The following is a 23,124-nucleotide window of genomic DNA, read 5'->3' as shown; positions in this document are numbered from 1 at the left end:
GTCATTCTCTTTTTTTCTACAAATGCTGTAATTTCTTTTCTTTTTTTTTTATCATCTAGTGACTTTTAAATGTATCCTTTTACTAATTGCCTTCCTTTTAATTTGTCACATTTTATTGTGAACTGCTTTGAGCTACATCTCTTGTATGAAAAGTTTTAGAATTAAAAAAAAAATATTATTATTTTATTATTATTATTATTATTATTATTATTACCATTATCAATTATCATCAAACTGAGTATACAATATGAAAAAAAACAACAGAATAACGGGAGTGCTGCTGGTGTCCCTAAGTACACTGGTGCTCTTGCAATGGGTAAACAGTGAACCAAAAGAAAAAAATGCAAAAAATTTTGTTTTGAGTATACAATATGGTTTTATTATTTTTGGAAACTGTTAGGGAAATGTGGTCTAACAAGTTCAAACGTTCATATTCAACATATTTTTGGTTTTTAGATATTATATATATATAACGATATCTGTGGTTTTCAGAACAGCACAATGCTAACATTTATTCTGGGTTTGGTTGCCAATGGTTACAAAGGGACCTGCTGCATTATTAGAACGCTGCCCAGAAATTATTATCAGCTTCATGAAACTGCCTTGGAGGTTGAAAATGTGTCTGAGGTCTCTGTAGAAACACTGAAACTAATGCACAAACACGCAGTGTAACCAGGCTTCGAGTATGTCTACATATAAGTAGCCTGCAGGCAGAAAAAAACTCCCAGCTATGCTGCGCCTCTCTCCAGTCAATCAGCTTTTCAGCAGCTCTTAAAGCAGCATGGGGAGGTTAAAATATCACCCTGACGCTCCTTCTTTTGTGATCTGATCCACCTCTTTCTCTCCCTCCTAAACACACAAGTCAGGCATGTGTTTTTGAGGGATGACAGAGAGACAGAGGAGAGGCCGGGCTGGTAGGAGAACAACAGAGTTACCTACACACCATTAGACTTTGATGGGAACCAGTAAAATACAGCCTGAAGCTGTGAATGGGACACACAGAAAGGAGTGTGAGGAAGAAAAAAAACACATTCTCAGCTCAGCAACGAGCCACGACTCGGAGAGGGAACTCAATTATTTGTAGATGATCACACATGATCAATTATAGCATCTTATTTCAGACCAAAAGTGCATAAAACACAGAGATAAAAGACATAAAATGTACATTTAAAAAAAGATCTGTTGTGCAGAGACAAAATATGGAGGCCCAGAGGTGACAAATGTCACAAACTGTCTGAGGAGTCAATAGACAGTTTAAAGTTTTTTAATAGGGGGTTTCATCCAGATATTGGGTTTTATTTTTTAAATATATTTTTTAGATCACATTTTTTTTGTTTTTCCTTGTGAATTATATATATTTGGCTTTTCAGTTTTTTGTTGTTGTTTTTTTAAATGTATTTTCTATTTTTTTTTAATGTATTTAATTTTTTTAATCTAATCTTTTATTTATTTATTTCTAATCATTTACTTTTTTTATTTTCCAAATGATCTTTGTATGTGTTTGTCACATCATTTTTGTTTACATATTTAAATGGGAAATTATATATTTATTTATATTTTGCTCATTTTCAAGACATTTAAATCCAAATTAACATTAGTTCAAGTTTGATATAAAATTCAAAACATTTAACATCCAGACTAACTTTAAACAAGTATGACAGCTCAAATTACAGGGACATTTTCTGTTTCATGTCTCTGTATGGTGTGGCTATGAACCAAAAGCCACATTCATTTCTATCCTTTCTTTCATTGCATTTATGTTTGCTACTCATGGGGGAATGTAGGTATAGTGACGTGGGTAACTTTGGCATTTGGGGGACTTAAGGAAGTATTTTTTCTGGAAAGATGGATCATCGTGTGTCATGTGGAGACAATTCAGTTCATGAAAAACTCTTGGAGTGCAGATTCACTATGAAATTTTCCCTCAGGTTGCATCTCAGAACAAAAGAAAAGGAGAAATGGAGATTTCAGACAATAAAGTGAGATAGAAAGCAACAGGAGATCTGTTTACAAGACGGATCGCCAGAGGAGGAGTGATGGGGCTGGAAATGAAGGTCTCGCTACTCGATCATAAAGGTGCTCCCACCTGAGACGCTGTCTGAAGTGAAGACACAAAATAATGAGAGGGGCGTCTTTGTTTTGGGGGTCCTCAGGCGATGTGTGTGAGTGGGAGAAGAAGCAGCTCTGAGGATGAATCTCAGCGGAAACTGTGGTTGTGGTTAGCGCTGATGAAAGTAAAGCTCTGTAGGTGACATCGTTTAAGGTGGTTTAAAGCGTCCTTCCTGTGGCTTCGATTTAAGGTGGTTAAGGCTGGCGACGGGAGAGGAAGTCACGGATTAAAGAACTAACGCACAGAAAGGCCACCTAAAACAAACACTGCAGTTTTTTCCACCTGAACATCTGTCATCTCGGGTTTACAGCTCAATGCAGAAAGAAAGTTGAAGGTTATGGGTGCGACTGAGGCCAAAAATACTGATAATAGAACCACTAATGACAGTAAATGCTTCCTTAACTGGGATTATTTAGGCAGTCTACTTCCTGTGTCTTATTTTGGACTAAAACTCTCTGTATTTGTGTTTTTTTATCAACATAACGCTTCTTTAGGGCGACTTATTTTGAAACAAATTTCTTTAAATATATTTAGAATATATATCATGTAATATTTGATTTGATTTGTGCTTATTTTTTAATAAAACGGTTTTCAAAGCAAAACATTTCTTTGCACATTTTTTCTAAGGCAAACTTCTTTTTGCATGTCTTATTTTGAAAAGCAACTCTTCTTTGTGCATGTCTTGTTTACAACTTCATCTCTTTGTTGTGCATCTTATTCTGGAATTAAACTTTTTTTGGAATCTTATTTTGGAGCAAAACTGCTTTGTGAAAATGATGCCAGAGGAAAAAGTTTCTTTTGCCTGTCTTATTTCAGAATAAAACCGTCAACCTGTTGTCGAACAGACTGAAACTGTTTAGAGAAACTCTTCTTGAAGATTTTATTTTGGTTAAAAATAAAATACAATGTTGCATTGAAACTCTTTTCAGGGCAAAAACCTATGTTTGCACATCTCATTTCATAATAAAATTCTTTGCATGACATATTTTTGAGTGAATGCATTTTATTTTGGGAAAAATGTGCTTTCCCTTAAAGTCCAATAACCCTTATATTGCCTTTAGACAGTACGGAAACTGCAGACCGGAAATTCTTACAACAAACAAAGCAAATTCATCATCCGATGCATCCTCATTTTAATGAATGCTGCTTTTTTTTACTGCACGTATCCATGTGGCTTACAGAAAGAAATGTCAGTCAAAAGTCTTATTATGCTAGTCGAAACAAGGTCAAAAATTACTCTGCAACAAATACCTTTAATCCAAGTGATGCAAAAAAGGAGAAAGAAATGCATGCGCACCACAGTTTGCATATTTAAGCAAGCTGCGACAGAGCAGGAGTAACCCCAGAAGCCTCCGACACAGACAGGAGGGAAATGTCTCCGGTACCTGGAGGCTACACTCTGTTGACATACTTTTATTATTAAAAAAAAACATCAATCTGGCTACCAGGACGACGGCTCGCCTGCAGTAATGTTCACAATAATAGGAATCACAGCAGAGGTTTGGACTTGGGGGCTGATTTTTTTTCTTCATCTGGAAACTGTTGGGAGTTGTTGGCATGTTGATGCAAAAAGAGGGTTTGACAAGATCTACTCGTACAGGCAGATAAGATTGATGTATGCTTGCACGCAATGTGAACATGTGAGGTAAAAGTCGGGCATTTTCCTTACTCCATACTTCAATACAATGTGTGCATCCATGTCTTCCTGGTGGAAAAATAAATCCCAACAAATGCCAACATGAAGGTAAAGAAAAAAGTTACCACTGTACATTGACTTGATAAATTTTTAGGCTGTCAGTCGTTCCTTTATAAGACCAGGATTTACCATCGGACACTTTTGGTATCTAGGTGCACCGCAATGCAAGAGGCATTCAAGTATTTCTTTCACATGTGTAATTGAGCAGTCTCATGGAGCCAGCGGAGGCCGTATATCGCGCTAAACATCCCGCCACATACCGCGTCTCAGCCTGCAGTATCCATGTGAGGAGCACAGGCATCTGCGAAGGGATATTTAGGATGCTTGAACATCATTGAGCATGAATCAAAGGCTGATTTACTTCTCCGGTCAAAAATAACTCAATATGCAAATACGACCCACCTTAACATGTTACAAAATGGTACACAAGTAAAATGTTTCCTGCAGCTGTAATTAGATGTTGTTAACAGATGTGTGATGTTATTATTATAATTACAGAGACTGGGTTTTAAGTTTGGGATTAATGTGGCTTTTCTGATGAAAGATAAGATTAGGAAAACAAGATCAGGAAAGTAGCAAGTCTCTTGATCATTAAGGGGGTCACAGTTCTGAGAGTTATTGTAGATATGCAGACTTAATTACTGTTTTTTTGGGGGGGGCTGTCAAAGTGAAGTAACACAGGTTGTGGTATGGTGAGAAAATGGTATTTTTTTAATTGGCAAGTTTAGCTACAAAGTCCTGCCAGTTGGGTGTGTCGACAAGAACAAAGTCGTTTGTAGTTTCCATTGGTGTGAAGTGAGTTTCCACCAGAGTGCATTTAGTTGTAAATAGTGTTTTCTAGCCAAACACACAGTTGACGCAGGCTTTCCTCAAAACATCCAGCTTGCAGCAGGAAAATTAACATTTTGGAGGACAAAGGTCAATGTGAAATAACCAACACCGCATTAGATAAACTTGTTTGGACTGCCTACTCAGTGAATTCTTTACTCAACAGCCCATTTTTTAGATGATATCATATACATGACCAATCATTGGTAGACAAGACTAAAAACAGAGGTGTCATTTTTTTTTTGCATAACCAAACAGCTGAATGAATACATCAACATGTGACAAAAAAGTTGGTCATGTCTAGATGGTAACCTTAGATTTGCAAAAACTTTCAAAAAGATCTTCTTGACCAACCATCTGAGGATTGGGTCTATAAACTATCCTGCTGAAGCAGAGCAGTCTCTGTGGCGCAATCGGTTAGCGCGTTCGGCTGTTAACTGAAAGGTTGGTGGTTCAAGCCCACCCAGGGACGTTTTCTGTTTGAATAACCAGGTAAGATAATGTAAATGAGTAACAAGCATTCTGTGACCAGGGGTTAAAGGTTAGAGCAGCAGATTAGCTCTAAAGTCCTTAGAAATGCTGTGATCTACAAAGCCATACAAAATGCTCTCTTATGGTAATATCTGTTTAATAATATTCATGATTACATATCCGTGTGTGTGTGTGTGTTGCTAGTCATTAAAATCTCATGAAATCATCTTCCACACTTACCCCTCTGTCGCATTAACTGCAGACTGATCTGGAATGTAAGACGAGCAGGAGGGGGATGTTACCAGACTGACCTGGCAACAAGACCGGTTGGCCCCAGCAACCAGACAAACAACACATATCTGACATGACAGTGGGGCGCACTTGACTGGGCAATCTGTTTTTACCATGCTGATACATGCTCTTTTGGGACAATCCCAGCTGATTTCGGCTGTCACATATTTTATTTAAGCTGCTTATTTAAAGGTTAGGAGCGCATTTTGGGATGTGAGAATGTGGATCAAATCACGAGGATTAGCAAAAAAAGAGTTAAAGGTTGGACCTAATAATGCCTTAGATGTATTTATTAAAACCTGAAGGGCAGCTTAGAGGAATTTACACTTGTTTTTAGTTGCATTTCCTTTGGGATCGCTGAAGTTCTGCACATTTTACTTTAAAAAATGGCTAAATATGTGTGCTAAATCATGCTTATCTGAATCGAAAAGATTAAATTACATAAGCTATTACAGTCTGAAACTGTACCACCATATATTTGCACACATTTAAGCCTATATATGGAAATCCAGCAAAGAAATATGCTGATATATGAGCGACAATCTTGTCAGATGTCTAAATATAGATTGCTTTATATCCGCTAGTGGTGCCAAATCTCCAGCTAGAAGTGTCTCTCAGCTGTTTTAAAAAAAATGTGGCTTGAATCATGATACTGCACCCACAGGGAATCTCTTTATCTGATGTGTGATATGATATCTGACTCACTATCTCTCAGTTTTTCACATCCCTGCCAGAGCAATGTTTATCAGGCTATTTGGACCTTCTGTGGAAAGCTGGTGATGCTTAAGTGCGCAAAACATGTCACCACAGCACAATAGCAATTATATTTTCATGTATTAATGCTGTGTGAGGACAGATCTGGACAGAAATAAAACAGTATAATCCGGTGTGACTGAACTATTGCACAAGCTCCTCTTCAATTTGAACAATGATATCTTTAATTTGTTGAGTCTGGATAAAGCTCAGCCAGGATGAAGTCACACAAAGCACCTGTTGAGCAGTGTGGGAAAGTGCTGCAGAAATGTTGACTGACCATGTGCAGATGTGGTCGATACAGAGGTCAATCTGGTTTTAAAAGCACTTTGCACGACTATAAACTGTTTTAGACGAGTAGTTATCACAAGACGGGCTCAGCCTGGCCTTTTCCCTGCATTTACCCCAATACTAAGAGCATTTTTGGCACCAACATAGATCTGCAGTGGCAAAATACATAATAACTGCAAGGAAAGAGAGAGAAATGTTGTCTTGCTCACTTTTGGGTAATAATCTCTACTCCAAATTTACCAAAAGAGAAAAAAAACTTTTTTAACCTTTCTGGCAAGCAAGCAGCTCCAAAGATCCAATAATCACCTATAAAACTACAGTGTAGTAATACACAAGATACAGAGGATACAATCTGCAAAAATTACAGCTTTTCTTCTGAATTGCTGCCAACACCTCCATTTTTTCAAGGATTCAAATGGGTTTTGCTTTGTACTTATAGATGCCTATATCCCAATTGGTTGTATGCAGGATGAAGATTGAAAGATACACAATTTGTTCCATTGGTCCAATGCATATAAATATATATGGATCTAGTGGCCCAATAGTCCAATATTACACACTGGAGTCCAACCACTACCAAAGTACTTCTTAAAAAGTTGCAATGCTGAGGTTAAGGGTTAGGTTTAGGCACAAAACCACTTGGTTAGGGTTAAAAAAAGAGCAGTCTTGCACCTATTGGTCCGCCAGCGATTTTTTTCCATTTTCTGTAGTTGTCAGGACCGTCTCTGTAGTTGTCAGGACCGTCTCTGTGGCGCAATCGGTTAGCGCGTTCGGCTGTTAACCGAAAGGTTGGTGGTTCAAGCCCACCCAGGGACGCTACTTTTTCTGTTATTTAAGATTCCCTTATTAGTCCCACAATAGGGAAAATCAAACTCTGCATTTAACCCATCCTTTTTTACACAACAGTAAGTTTAAGTAACATCATGTAAATCAAGATGTTACTATGAACCTTCATTTGCGAACCAATTGGCGGCAAAATTCTCCAGAGTTTTGTGGGTTGTTCCTTAGCCAATGCTACACGTTTGCACCAAGTTTTAAGAAAATCGGCCTTGTCCTTTTTCCGAAATAATGCTGACAAGTGGACAAACAAACTGAAACAAAAAGCAACCTCTTGGTGGAGATAATACCTCAGTTATCCAAAGAACAACAAAATCCATATGGATCAAATTAAAAAAACACCTTAACAAATCATTTTCACAATAGCATCTTTGTGCCAATGGTTCACTGAAAGGTTGTTGAAAGTCATGTCAGTCTGTATCACCATTAGCTTCTACAAGTCCACCTAAATCATTGTTTCCACAGTTTCCAAGACAAGAAAATAAACTGATTAAATAAAGCAGCCTTTTCCCTCTAAGTTTGGGAAATTCAAGAACCAAATAAATATAAACCAAATAACTTCAGAAAGCCTTGTTAGCAGAATTTTAGCACAGAAACACTAAGAATAATACAGTTTGGTCCATCTGTGGTGTCCTGACTTATGTTTAGATTATGCATTATCATAATTAATCATTTAAACAACAGGACATATGATGACAAGCTAACGTGGCGCTGTCACAGTTAGGTGACTAATGAGACCAAATCAATCACATTGATCAGGAGCCAACAGATTCCTCTGCAGATGTTCCCTCCTCTAATGAGGCCAAAGGTGAGGTGGAGACAAATGGATGATGGGACGCAGGAAGTGAAGGACAGCTCCAAACCAGGTGTGTACACCTGAATCCCTGAGGTACTCCGCTTGTGCTACACTGTGTTTAACGTGACTGATGTAAAGAGGCTGAACTGCGGGCGCCCAGACACATTTGTCTTTCTGCCATTTCATTGTGTCTCTCAGCCCAGCATTAGCATGTCTGGACAGTGAGAGACATTTTAAACAATTCACAGCGAATAAAATAGATGATAAAATCTGTAATAAAACAGCAGGAGGGAGGTGGAAGAGAAAGAAGGCGTGTCAGGGTAAAATACGACTTTGGAAAACCCCACGAAAATGTATAGCTGTCATAGTAAAGTGTGATTAATATGCTGTTAAAGTGCATCGTTACACTGTCATATATATAAAACTGTGTCATATACAAAAGCCATTCAAGCCCTCAAACCAAAGGCTACATCATCACCTCACCTGCTGCCAAGTGTGTGTGTGTGTGTGTGTGTGTGTGTGTGTGTGTGTGTGTGTGTGACATACATTCCTCTATCTTGCATGTCTTTTCTGTCTCCTCGAGAGTTACATGACAGGACAAGACACATACATAGCTGTCCCTCACCACTGCGCGAGTGTATGGAAGGAGTGTGTGCAGTCCTCAGTGTGTGTGTGTGTGCGTGTGTGTGTGTGTGTCAGCCAGCAGGAAAGCATCTCAACGCGAACACACAGCTGCTTTTTCTGACCCACTTTCCCTTTGAAACAGAAAGACGTTTACTTTCTTTCATTCGATCCTCTCTGTCTATCTCTTGCCTTCTTTCCGGGGTTCAAACTGGCCTTGAAAGTCTTTGAAAGATTGTAGAGATCCTGAAATGGTCTTTAAAGTATAACATTTCTTTGGCTTTTTCAATCTTGGATCAACAAAAAGCTAGATGTTTAAACACGTATGTCAATTTTAGTCCTTGTCATATACTGAACAATGCCTGAAAAGGTCCTGAAATTTGAATTTCCTGTCAACCTGCTCTTGATCCTCACCCCCATGGCTTGATTATTGAATGGACCTATAGGGTAAGTGCCCAAGGTGTCAAGGGATCCTGCTTGAAGTGACTTTTTTTCATGTTGGAAGGCCAATCAAACGATTACAGACAGACACAGAATGACCATAAAGAAAAAGGCGAAAGGGTTGCAAAGAGACACAAACAGTTACAAAGAGATGGATAAAACGACAAAGTGATGCAAAACCAACACAAATAGATGCAAAACAACCACAAATAACCTCAAAACAATGCGGAGAGATGAAAAATGACAACATTTGAACTCAAAATATTGAGAAAATACATTTTCTGTCAATCAGATTCCTTTTTTTAGGTCTTTTACTCTGAAAAATCAGTCTCTGTGGCGCAATCGGTTAGCGCGTTCGGCTGTTAACCGAAAGGTTGGTGGTTCGAGCCCACCCAGGGACGATTTCTCTTTAAATAACATCATAGTGGTGAATAAAACCACCAGATTCTATATGAGTCGATTTTAGTTAGTGTCAATTCCCTCTATATAACAAGAAAATACACTAAATCCAGCAAATGTGAGACAGGACAAAGCCCATAAAAGTTCCTCAGCAAATCCAGTTACTACAAAGTTGTTTAAAAACTGAAATACAAAATACAAAATTCTCAAGTCAAAGTGTGTGTTTTGTCACAACACAAGCCTCCTCTGTCTTCACCTTTCATCCCTTCCTCTAACTCCCTGACCCTGAACCAGAGGAAGGACCTCCAGAGGGAGGGAGGAGGCAGGGACAAGTGGGTTTCCAGTGGAGTGGATCAGAGTGGGCCGCCTGGGTCAGGAATGTCATGTTGCCGCATGCAGGGAGTCGGGATCACTGGGCTTAATGGTCCGCAGAAACCTCATATAGGAACTCAACATTTCCCAATCTGGGAATTCGAGGAATTCAAAGGGACAGTGAAGGAAGGTCTGTTGTCTGAAGTGGATAGTTTTACTTATCAGGAGAAGGGCTGTGGAGATCTAAGAATTCCTGGGATGCTGCTTTCTGACAGGGGGACCCACAGTCAATGTAATGAATAAGTAAATGAATAGAAATCAACATACATACGATTTTCCATTCAAAACACTGTTTTCATGTCAGAATTGTGTTCTGAAGCAATCATTCCATTGGTCACCTAGAAATAAGCTGTCAATCAAACATTAAGGCCTATATACCCCCTAAACATGATCACAAAACGGTTTATAGAAGCATAAACATCTGTCTGCATGTCAGGGCTGCATATGGTCATCTTCCCTGTTTTTTGGGGGGGTTGATGATTAGCCCAAAGGTCTGAGAAAACACATTGCAGTGCATTGATGATTGATTATGTTATAACACCTGCTAAAAACAAGGCACAAAAACATGGACCATTGTGCCATCGGACCAATGGGCTGGCACCGTGCACCTCTAGATAGCTAAAGAGCTAAATTCTTGAAAAATAGATCCCAAAAAGCCGCTTGATGATGTTGGCATAAATGCAGCTGCACCAGTTGTTGGGCTAATGCTAGTATGCTAATAGTAACTCATAAAGGGACCTTTGTTAGACCTAGAAGAGTCTCTGTGGCGCAATCGGTCAGCGCATTCGGCTGTTAACCGAAAGGTTGGTAGTTCGAGCCCACCCAGGGACGTTGAGTTGGTGTTTGAAAAACTACATGATATCATGTATATTATTAGCTCAATGCTGTGGTTGTTATGTGACCAGTTATTCATCCCAGAGCAGTCTAAGGGTCCAACACAGTCTTTGACCTGCTAATTTTGTTCAACCAACAACCAAAAAATACCCCAAATAGTTCAATTTACAGTGACTTCACAAATGTTTGCATAAATAATTGTCTGTAAATTAGATTTGTTTTCAGGAGGTCTTTTACTCTAAAGGAACAGTCTCTGTGGCGCAATCGGTTAGCGCGTTCGGCTGTTAACCGAAAGGTTGGTGGTTCAAGCCCACCCAGGGACGTTTAGTGTTTAAACAACCAGATTGCATCATGTGAATCACTGGCCTCCTCGGGTTTATGGTTTGTCAACATTGTGGATTATAAATGGTTTGGTTTAGGCATTAAACCACCTGGTTAGAGAATGATCCCTCCTTTGGACTATTCGGCCATTGAACCAATGGGACATTGGAACAATTACATAGCAATGTGGAAAGACGGCACTAGCTGCAGAAATTTACCCAAACAAATAAAGGCAAGACAAAGACCAGTAGCTGCTAAACAAGGATGTAAGAAAAAAGGAAGACAATCCCTCTAATAGTTATTGAGATATTTCAATCTGGGCCAAAGTAATGAATCTACCAATGGTCCCACACCAACATTCCTTCAAGACTGCAGCTTGTATGATTAACAAAAGCTATTCACTAAACATTTTGTTTTGGAAATCGACAGTTATATAAGGCTGTGTTTGCTGCTCCATTAAACACTCAAATTGTTCATGTAAAGTTAAAATAAAAATGTCAAAATTCCATGAACATACAAGCATCATGTGACATTTTAAACAAACCATACTTTACATTTCTTTGGAATTTATCAGCAGCCATAACAACAGAGAGGGATGAAGAGAGGACAGTCATATCCTGTCACCTGGACAGGTCTCTATGCAGGTGTATCTGTGTTTGTTTTGGATTTCTACCTATAAAAACAGGAATTTAGGATGCATACAGTACATTTCCTGTCTGTGTTTGTTTCATACACCCTCCTATCAAAGAAGGAATGTAATGCATTTATCTTTAAAATTTCCTGTCTGTTTAAACCTTATTATATACACACATAAGCATCGTTCCATGAAGGCTTACATGCCAGACCTCGGGTCAGCCAGCATACCTTCTACGGTTTGTTTTTATCTCACGTTGGCGCCACAGAAACAACTGCACAATCACACTGAAAAGTCACTCCGGTGTACTTTTTGCATGATTGATAAGTCAACATTACATTATCTGAACTCCAGGCAGGCAGAAACAAATTTCATATTTGCAGATAGTGTTCGGCACGGGAGAGTTCAGTGCACTTAATCTCCAAGCATCGCTGAGGGAGCGATGCACGGACATGCCTGCGTTCGGCCAAGCAGCTGGCTGGTTGTGTGTACCAATAACACCATCACATCTCAGCATTTGAAGTTGAATTGCATGGATGGATTTCAGCTAGAGCGTGTGTGTACTCAGGTGAGAGTGTATGAGCATGTGCTTGTGTCTGTTTTGTTATCTTTGTGAACTTTAACCTGATGCATTGTTCCGTTTACATTTTATTTAATCAGTGTACTGTCTGCGAATGCTGATTCATTCCTATAAGTCAAACAACAGACGAAACAAATACTTTCAAGGGCATGTTTTCTTCTTTAAAAAATCGCCAAAATTAAATTATTTATCCAAGGCAAAAACTGTGAAAATAGAAATAATCATCAGATTTTTTTTTAAATATCTGAGAGTTCTAAAACAAATTTTTTGTTCTGAATGCTTCTGTCAGGCAAAATAAACATCTTTAAAATAGTGATATTTCACCAAAATAATTTGTTTAGAATTGTACCAAAAATAAAGCGTATGTACTAACAAGATCCTGTAAAAAACATTAAAATCTGTGATCCTCTGTACAACTGAGAAGCCATGAATGACCCAGCTGAGACCAACAAAATATGACAAAAAAAAAATCAGTCAACTGAACTGGAGGCCGTTTACACAGAGCAGAGAGGAGAGGACAAGAGAGGTTGTAAAAATGTAAATAGTTCAATATGTATAGCATGTGGCACCATTTTTTTCCCTAATATTGCTATCAGTTGTGGTCACTTGGAAGAGGTTTCCAATTTTTGTTAAATCAACAAAACTTGAACTTGCCCCAAAATTTTTGTAAATGCTTTATTTAAACTAGAATGCATTTAATGCAGAAATGTGAACTTGGACACACATGGATCTTCAGTTAATTGACAAATATTCATCCCTGTAATGGCAGAGTGTAGTTAAAGATGAATTTAGAGTGTGTGTGTGTATGTGTGTTTGTGTACGTGGAATTGGCTTACGTGACATTTTAATGTGATCGTGCTGTAATAACCCTTCCAGTAATTGACATGAAGCAGTTTTGACTGTCAACTCAACTACTGTCAATCAGTGGAGCCTTATGAGTGTGAGTCTCTCGCACACAAACAAAATACACACACACACACACACACACACACACACACAGAGTCTCTCTAAATACCTCTATAATTACACTTTCTTACTTGGAACTGGGGACATTTGATGAAATAATCATAATAATCTATAGCAGGTGATAGGAGATGTAAAGGTCTGTGAACACACACACACACACTGAGAGTTCACTGATCAGATCAGTTTTAGGTTGAAGGGTGTTCAACACGTCAGAACATCTGCGCAGCCTGCCGGGCTCAAACTCAAAAGGAGAAGTGAGGTGAGGTAAAGAGGGGAGAACGAGGATATCTTTGGAGGATAGAGGGAAAAGGATGGAGAGCAGACACCGTCGGAGGAAAGGAGATGAGAGAGAGTAAAATATGAAATCTTGTTGTGATTTCAAGGCTGTTTCCTACGAGTATTGTTGAATTTTTCAGCGGTGATAAATTAACTCAAGGTCCCGGGATTTGGCTAGAAACAACCAGAAGGATGGAGTCACAAAATTAAGTTGAGTAAGAGATTTAAAGCTGCTGCAGCTCAGGCCCACTCTGAGACTCCAAGCTGGCGGCTGTATCAGCAGATCTCTATTAAAAAAAGCAAGGAAAATAACAACGCAGCTCTAATTACAGACCAAATGTCCCAATAAAATTACATTCACTGTGTTTTCTCTGTCAAGGCATCTCCTATAATTCGGCAAATACATAACCCACCAAAGACTACTTGTTAGAGTATTATTTGTCCGTGTTTCTCATTAAGTTGAGAAAAATAATGTTTAATAAGTGATATCTCTCTCTATATCAGACAAACAAATTCTTGCATTTCAGAAGAAAATTCTCAGCAATTTTGGCTGAAAAATTGCACAGCCAATTTTAAAAAGAACTGCTGATTAATCTCTTGTTGATCGGCAACAGCTGACATCAGCATTCAATTCATCAATTTTCTCTGATATTAAATTCCTCCCCCGCCTCGTTTCTCTCCCTCCTCCTCCCCTCATCTCACTTTAATTTTGACCCTTTCATCGTCCTGTCACGAGCCCCCTGCCCCAGTGCCCTCCCAATGAGCCTCGACACAGACAGATGAAGAAAGAAAGAGAGGGAGAAAAGAGAGACAGACAGACAGCGTGAGAGGAGGAGGTGGAGAAGAGAAGAAAGAGAGAGAGGGGGCGGCCGATCAGGATCGCCCCGGTAATTTACGGCTTTTCATAGTGATGCAAAAAAGTCAATAAATTGAGTTGATGTGAGGCTATTGACTCACTCGCCCGTGAATGCATGCATGGAAGCACGCACACACACACGGAATAAAAATGTGCAGCCTTTTTGAAGACTAATAAAAAAGTTACTCTGCACACTGAGGTCAGCTCTCTGTGTATGTGTGTGTGTGTGTATGACCTTTGCAGATAAAGACACTGAGCAGCTCTCGACACGACATTGACAGATATACGACAGTCTCTTTATATCTTCTTTTGTCTCTGTGCCCACAATAACTCCTGCCTGTCCTTCTGTCACTCTCCCAGTCTATTTCCATCTCCACTCTTTCCTTTTTTTCATCTCTTCTTCTTCTATCGCTACTTTTCTTGCTCTAATCAAGTCGACGGGGCAGCATTGACCGTTTGATATAAGTGACAGAGTGTTTTTTCTGTGTATGTGTGAAACGGAGAGAGAGGGAGACACACAATGCCAGGTCAGCGGAGGGTGACCTTTGACCCCAGAGGGGCAGCTGTGCTCCGGACATTTCTCCACCTACAAGTTAAAGAGATGTTCACAGATATACAGTATCTGTATGAACAGCGGCTCTTTCTACACATATTTATTCCTTAATATCTGCAAATTAATTATTTTCCTTGTGTTGAGAAATTTTTGGTCTTTAAACCCTCTGGATCTTCAAAATTCACAAAAATTACACTTTTTATCATAGCTAAAAAATTAGATTTTTTTTATTATTTATTTATATATTTTTTTTTTAAATTGATGTATTTTCATATTTTTTATGGTACTTGAACACATCATGTGTAAGAAACGCTTCTGTCAGGAAAAAAACCCCAAATCTAAGCCTTAAATTGAGATTTTTTTTTTCATCAAAATGACTTTATTCCACATGTCTAGCCTTAAGATTTCACCCAAAATATATTGTATAAAATAAATTAATAAAATAAATAGTTCGCCCTAAAAAGATCCCGTAAAAAACATTAAATTCTGCATACTTCAGCGCAACTGTGAAGCCATAAATTAATCAGCTGAGACCAACAATCACATAACTAAAATCCAGTGAACTGAACTGCAGGCTGTTTACACAGAGCAGAGAGGAGAGGACAAGAAATAACCTAAAAAATGCATCATATTCTAAAAGCAGGTGGACGTCTTGGAGCAAGCTTTCCGTCTGAAAAGTAGGGAATTAAATTTAACCTTAGCAGTGTTCAGGGCCCTTTAAGTGATGTTGCACTACAAATAAACTAAATTTAAGTAAAGAAATTTAAAGTTTTATACACTTTTTCAGGTCAGCAGAGAAAACATGAAATATTTACAATTTTTTTTTATCAACTATACAAAACATATTGATTTTATATGTTAATGCTTGCTTAAAAAAAATAGAAAGAAATAATATATATATAATAGAGCAACACAAAAGTGTGTAAAAGCAGCTGAAAATCAGAGGAGCAGAAAACCCTGTTAAACCCCCTCCAACCGCGACAGCAGGCCTTTTGAATGGTAATGCTATTCTCTCCTTAGCTACGGTAAAAACACCACATCACAATGCACTGCTCATCTTCTCCACCACAGACCACTCTACAGGGGGTCACACACACACACACACACACACATACACACACACATACACACACACACACACACACACACACACACACACACACACACACACACACACACACACGCATTCACAAAAGGACGGATGGGTTTCTAGCTTTAGGAGGAGCTTCGTGTCGACACAAACAAAGTGAGATGGATTGTAACCTGTTGCAGATTTTTACTGGACCAGAGGCCACACACACACATAAACACATTGTCTTTCTCATGCACACACACACACACACACACACACACACACACGGACGGTGGTACCCTTTGAGGCTTTGAACAGAACAGTCCCCAGACACCACTTTGCTCCATGTGAGGGGCTTAAGGGGCCCCTGGGGAACAGTTAAAACCTGGTGACTCGGTAGGTCAGAGAGCTGCTGGTGGTCAGAGAGCGAGCACTGCTGCTCCACTTACAGCTCATTTCTAAGAAAGACACTGAAAAACAAAAGGACATGCATCTTTCCCCGTCTTTATTGTAAAAGTACAAACTGCAAGATGGAGACAAAAGATAAAAAAGGAGAGGGGGAAAGAGAGAAAGTCCAATATGTTGCATTAGCCTTGGCGCTAGCGGTTAGGAACAAGTTAAATGAAAAGAAGTAGCTTCAGGGTCTCAGTTTGGGGGCTCAAAATTGGAAAATGCCAGTTGGATTCAGGTTTTTAGCTAGATGCAAAATGTGGGATAGTCTGTAAAACTTACATTTCTGACATTTTTATCTTATTTTTTTTTAAATAAATTATCATTATTGCTGTGATTACTCCTGTTTTTTATGTTGTTGTTAATGTTTATACTCATGACAAAAATACATTTTTTACTACTTTCTTATATGTTTTTAGATATAATATGTAATACTTTTTTTTTATCTTGTATGTTCATATTGTATATCTACCATCATGTTTAATCTCTTTGTTTTTATTTTGAACATGAAATGTGATATTTAAATAAACTTGACTTGACTGAAAGCACAGGACTTTGTGCTTAACCCTAAAAAGGAAGAAGAAGAATACATTTTAAAGGTTTGAAAATATTTACACCAACCGTACCCTAGTTATTACATTAAAAGAAAAAAAAAATCTGGGGGCATAGGTCCTCAGGGATTACATTCCCCCCCTACGAACACAGTACACTCAAATCTTCAACCAAACTGCTAAAAGTCGAGTTGCATTGTGGGTAATGTAGTCATGTAGAAGGAAGAAAAATATCTGACATCTCTGGTTGTGCTGCATCAATTTTTACTCTTTTTTTAACCATCCATTGTGATCCCAAAATGTTTAACACATTAAGATGTTTTTTTATTATGCAATTAAATTTAACTATTACATTTTTATGAAAATTTGGAGGCACTTACAAACACAATCACACTTTATTTTTGCCCCCTTGATTGTTTTTCAAGTCTTTTGCCCCCAAATATTTCTGACACTGAGCAGTTCAAAGCTAAATCAGGAGATTACTTTTTTTAATCTACCTGTACTGGTGAAACTGGGATTTAAAAAATACTAGAAACACCTCTGTGTATAATGCAACACAATTTAACAGCAGCACAAAATACAGCCTCCAAAAGTGACACATTGCAGTGCATTGATGATTGATTATGTTATAACACCTGCTAAAAACAAGGCACAAAAACATGGACCACTGTGCCATCGGACCAATGGGCTGGCACCATGCACCTCTAGATAGCTAAAGAGCTAAATTCTTGAAAAATAGCTCTCCAAAAGCCGCTTAATGATGTTGGCATAAATGCAGCTGCACCAGTTGTTGGGCTAATGCTAGTATGCTAATAGTAACTCGTAAAGGGACCCTTTTTTATATCTAGAACAGTCTCTGTGGCGCAATCGGTCAGCGCATTCGGCTGTTAACCGAAAGGTTGGTGGTTCGAGCCCACCCAGGGACGAGGAGTTGGTGTTTGAAAAACTATATTATATTATTAGCTCAATGCTGTGGTTACGTATTAGTTTAAGCACTCTGTTAGGGTTAGAGAAATACGGTAGCATACACTGCTAGCAAGGTAAAATAGCTTCATTCAAATAAAAAAGCAACAAAAGAGTTGCATCAGGGGTGGATGACATTTAAAAATAAGGAATATTAATTATCAAGCTACATTAAAGTGTTAACCGTTTGGGCTCATGCTAACACTAGCTTTTACTTGTTATGTGACCAGTTATTCATCCCACAGCAGTCTAAGGGTCCAACACAGTCTTTGACCTGCTAATTTTGTTCAACCAACAACCAAAAAATATCCCAAATAGTTCAATTTACAGTGACTAAATGCTAAATTTGACAGGCATTGAGAACAAATGTTTGCATAAATAATTGTCTGTCACTTAGATTTGCTTTGAGGAGGTCTTTTACTCTAAAGGAACAGTCTCTGTGGCGCAATCGGTTAGCGCGTTCGGCTGTTAACCGAAAGGTTGGTGGTTCAAGCCCACCCAGGGACGTTTTGTGTTTAAACAACCAGATTACATCAAGTGGATCAATATTCTCCTAGGGTTTATGGTTTGTCAACATTGTGGATTATAAATGGATTGGTTTAGGCATTAAACCACCTGGTTAGAGAATGATCACTACTTTGGACTATTCGGCCATCGAACCAATGGGACATTGGAACAATTACATGGCAACGTGGAAACACGGCACTTGCTGCAGAAATTTACCCAAACAAATAAAGGCAAGGCAAGACAAAGACCAGTAGCTGGTAAACAAGGATGTAAAAAAAGCAGGACAAAATACAGCCTCCAAAAGTGAGCCAACATTTCTCTGAAAAAAAACAAAACAAACATTTGAACCTTTTTTAGGTTGGATTTTCTGCAGGCATGTTAGGCTGTTTCAGAAAGGTGTAACTAATAAACTTGAAAACTGTGCATTTTGTCATATCGCCCACCTCTACAAGGGACTAAGCCATTTAAAGGTGGAAATACGTTTCCCTAGGACAAATCAAGATATCCATGCTTGACTCTAATTTGATTTCTAGCTTCAGTCGTTCTCTAAACTGTGCTCTTTTCTACCTCAAACCTTACATTAAGCGCACAGAAAAAGTTCTAATTGCAGGCCAATAATGGCTTTCTTTCTCACAGCTTTTACGTTAGCTTAACAGATCAGCAGCTATAGGCTGCTTTAGCACTAGCCACGCAGGTTGGGTTACAGGCATAAGTTAGCTTCACTTCAGATTGAGGTTTGTGTGAATGGTTGTATTGTCGCCGTTAAGGAGGCTTGGGCATTGTGAGGGCCTTAGTGAATGAGGCAGAAAATAGTTAATTGGCCTCTTTCTTCACAAAGCGTGCTACCTATGACCCAGTAGGTGTCAGGTTGCTTTAAATCTTTTATTTTTTAATCTGGACTGCCCTCAAAGAGCTTCAATAAGAAGATTTAAATACAGTAGACTCTTAAATGACTCACTTGGTAGCATTCCTATCCCAGTCCGAATGCCAAGACCACATTTTTAAATGGTTCAACAACTAAAAAGACTTTGGCCACATTGTAAAAATAAACAGTGTAATGTTTAGCAGGATTTGCTAATGCTCATTTGGTTGCGGTTGAGAGTCACTGAAGAACACACCTCACATACTGGGATGAAGTAAATTGGTACTTTGAGTGATTTACAAGCAAAGGTGTGTGTACGTTTGATGCCCAACAGCTAAGCTGGAGGTGGATCCACCGAGGCCACCCAGGAAGACGGAGGATGGCTGCCAGATATTGTATGTGTGATGAGAGGATGGCAAATTATCAGTACATCACCTCTCAAAATGATGTGGAGCCCTATCATTCCAAAACGTACAACATGTTTCTAACTACCTCATCAAAAATTCCCCCAGAAACATTTGTCTTGCCGAAACATGTGCAACTCCCCCTGACCTCAGCACAAACAAACACATACAAACAGACCTCAAATGACTCTAATCCATCCTTTAACAACATATAAAGAACTAGGTATATATGTCTGCCACATAGCACTTGGCTTTACATGAAATGTAAAAGTTAACCACAAATATCTGTCAGCTACAGACTTCCAGAGAAGAACCAGAAGATTTACGATTCTCAGGCCGGAATCATGGACTCGTCTCTGGACTGTGTGGTCTTGCCAGTCCCCCCAATCTTTGCCAAAGTGGTTCCTTCAGGTTCAGATCAAGGGGAACAAGTTACTGGACCATTGCGGCCATTTTGCTATTGATCGGATAAACCAAACTATTAACTTCTATCCACTCAAGATCAGCTGCAGACTTCCAGAGAGGAACCAGAAGATCAACATTTCTACGGCCGGCATTGTGCACTCGTCTCTGGACTGTGAGGTCCTGCCAGTCCCCCTTATCCTCTGGCTAAACTGGTTCCTTCAGGTTTAGATCAAGGGGGAAAACTTATTGGACCATTACAGACATTTCTCTGTTGATTGGATAAATCAATGGCAACCATTTTGCTATTGATTGGATAGACCAAACTATTAACCTCCACTCACTCAAGATCAGCTGCAGACTTCCAGAGAGGAACCAGAAGATCTACATTTCTATGGCCGGAATCGTGCACTCATCTCTGGGCTGAGAGATCTTTCTAATCCCCCCGATCTTCCTGGATCCTTCTGGACAAACCGGTTCCTTCAGGTTTAGATCAAGGCGGACAACTAACTGGACAGTTTTGCTGTTGATTAGATAAACTCTACATATATTAACCTCCATTCAAAAAGAAAATGGACTAGCTAATTCAGAATTCAGAGTTCATATATTAACGAACACAAAAGTTTATCAGTATGAACATTAACCACTTAAAAGTCACCTGCCCGGGTAGGTTTAGAGGTAGGGGAAGTGTTATAACAGAAGAACTGAGTTATAAGTCTTGTATGCATGAAACTTTATTTGAAAGGTTACATCTTCTAGTTTCTGCAAATTTACTTGTTTAGCATGTGGCTAAAACTCAACTGTTACTACATCAGTCCAAAAAAAAAAAAAAAAAACCTAACCCATTTGGGCAGGTGGGTTTTAAGAGGTTAAATATATCATCTTTGTCCAGTTTTCAACTGGATCTATGTCCCAAGGGAGTGTCAAATTATCACAGTGTCCCAGAATTTTTAATCGTCCAGTACTTTGGTTTGTCCATCTAACAGTTTGATTCTTTACATTCAGACTTTAACCTCTCAGGTTATGGTGAGGGTAAAAACAGCAACACATCAGGAAAAAAGTTGCTGCAATGGAGTTAAATATGTGCCCCCCCTCCCCTCCCTGTATTTTATTGGATGCCTTCTGGAAATCATACCAATGTTGTATCACTTCTAATTAAGCACAGATGAAAATGATTTGTGTGCTCTGCAGGAATTCTCTGCAGCAAAGACAAGCCGTCACCAGTTGCATTCTGGTGGATCATTCTACCATTATAATCGACACAGCAGCAATGCATACAGGTTTTCAAAACCACATTCTAAACTTGGATCAGGTTGCCTAGCTATTACTGGCTGTATCTTTAATTCCAAAGAAGAGGTAGGTCAATCATATCTTTAAGTGTTGTGTTTTCTAACATTGAGAAATGTTGTTAAAATCGTTACCGGGGCCTGTGCCATGTAAACACCTCCAGCAAAATGAGCAATAAATCATTTGGGTGTTTTGAGCTCTGCCATGCAAATATTCCTCCCTGCTGGCATGCTTTCAAAAAGTCAGGCTTCTGCTTGATAGGTTAACCTTCTGATGAATAATTTTGCCCATTCTGAGATAATTATATATTTCACATAGCATGATAAGTCAAGGTAACTTGAGGTTATACACGTACACAAATATTAACTCTTCCTCTAACACACATTGCTGTTTTCTCACAGCTTTCCTCGACAGTGTGTGAGAAGTGTCACCCACACTACATGGGTCATCCAAAACAGATTGTGGGCTACTTTCAATAAATCAGTCACCTCAACACTGCAGCGAAAAAAATCATAAGCCTCCAAGAACATCTGTCACAGGCTCGCTGATATGTTGCTCTGTTGCAATGAATGACTTGGCAGGAAAAAAAAGTGAAAGGCTGTTGAAATATGTCTTTTCGGTAAGAAACGCCAGTCCTCCTGCTGTCTTAGAGAGACAAACATGTACAGTGTTTCAAAACCACACACATCTCACTGCCAGTGATGGATCATTTGTTGGGTGAAGCTTGTCAGATTCAGTTTTTCTTTGGAGAAAACAGGGAATTATTGGACGTTACAGTGGAATCATTTTATCTAATCTTTGTCTTTCTCTCTGAATGTTCATCGGATTGACTTCATTCCTGGAAAGTGTTTTGCTGAGAAGCCAAGGAAGTGTTGCCTCAAGTACGAGCTCTGGAAATTTACAGGATTGATTTATTAGTATTGTATTATGTAATCCTAATAAGGGACCCCTATTAACTGTTCTGGGTGCATCATGTGATGCCGTTGGGCCCAAAGACACATCAGTGAAGAAACGTCTGTAAACAACCTGTGTAATGACTTGTTTCAATCTCAGAATTTGACCCCTTCGGTTCAATAACATTTGGAAAATGTAGAAGAGCCGTAAGTTTATATTATTTTATTCACGTTCAAGTTAGCAGAGCCCTGAACCGTAAGTAGCCGGCGAAAGTCCAATAGATACAGAAGAGCAGTGGAAGGTCTGTTTTTTTTTTTTAAGGACGGAAGTTGAACTTCATGTTGAGGTGGCTTCATGTACCACTGAGCAACTTTCATAGGAATGAATAGGGCCCCGACTCGGACACAGTCAAGAACAGATGGAGAACTGGAGATGTTACATTTTCGCCAACTCAAACATTTTAAGCTTCGGTGATAACTTTTGGAATGATCACTTTTTTTTTTTAAATGGCCTGGTCCCAAATAGCTACCTGTTAGCTTATGATGTGTTGCCAGGAAAAGCAACTATAGCCCCTTTTATACGACTCGTTCAAGGTGGAAATAGTGCACATTTGGCTTGGAGGACTACAGATGGTTTTATTTTGCTACCAGAATATTGGCCTCCTGTCTAAACTCACACACTGGGGCTGCATTATTATAACTACCGTTGTTTGGTTTAGTGTAACAACGCAAAGCCGGCATAACAGACCTTCATTACACCAACGTAGCAGAATCTCTGTGTGAAAGAGGCTTATGTCGTCAGTGCAG

At 39.0% G+C, this 23,124-nt stretch overlaps 1 long non-coding RNA gene and 7 other non-coding genes across 8 annotated transcripts in view; 7 read left to right on the top strand and 1 right to left on the bottom strand.

Annotated features, from left to right (window-relative positions):
* The window catches only part of LOC131990021 (uncharacterized), a 91,503-nt gene that overhangs the window by 22,383 nt on the left and 45,996 nt on the right, over nt 1-23,124 (bottom strand). The gene's annotated exons all lie outside the window — the stretch shown is intronic.
* On the top strand, nt 5,033-5,106 carry trnan-guu (transfer RNA asparagine (anticodon GUU)). The gene has a single exon. It is a non-coding gene; the product is annotated as a tRNA-Asn (tRNA).
* Nucleotides 7,183-7,256, top strand: trnan-guu (transfer RNA asparagine (anticodon GUU)). The gene has a single exon. It is a non-coding gene; the product is annotated as a tRNA-Asn (tRNA).
* trnan-guu (transfer RNA asparagine (anticodon GUU)) lies at nt 9,463-9,536 on the top strand. The gene has a single exon. It is a non-coding gene; the product is annotated as a tRNA-Asn (tRNA).
* trnan-guu (transfer RNA asparagine (anticodon GUU)) lies at nt 10,664-10,737 on the top strand. The gene has a single exon. It is a non-coding gene; the product is annotated as a tRNA-Asn (tRNA).
* On the top strand, nt 10,990-11,063 carry trnan-guu (transfer RNA asparagine (anticodon GUU)). The gene has a single exon. It is a non-coding gene; the product is annotated as a tRNA-Asn (tRNA).
* Nucleotides 17,852-17,925, top strand: trnan-guu (transfer RNA asparagine (anticodon GUU)). The gene has a single exon. It is a non-coding gene; the product is annotated as a tRNA-Asn (tRNA).
* trnan-guu (transfer RNA asparagine (anticodon GUU)) lies at nt 18,396-18,469 on the top strand. Its single transcript has one exon. It is a non-coding gene; the product is annotated as a tRNA-Asn (tRNA).

This window comes from Centropristis striata, chromosome 17 (assembly GCF_030273125.1).
Source record: "Centropristis striata isolate RG_2023a ecotype Rhode Island chromosome 17, C.striata_1.0, whole genome shotgun sequence".
NCBI classification, from domain to species: domain Eukaryota; kingdom Metazoa; phylum Chordata; class Actinopteri; order Perciformes; family Serranidae; genus Centropristis; species Centropristis striata.
The sequence above is the reverse complement of the archived record's forward strand: the minus strand, read 5'-3'. Positions and strand labels throughout refer to the sequence as shown.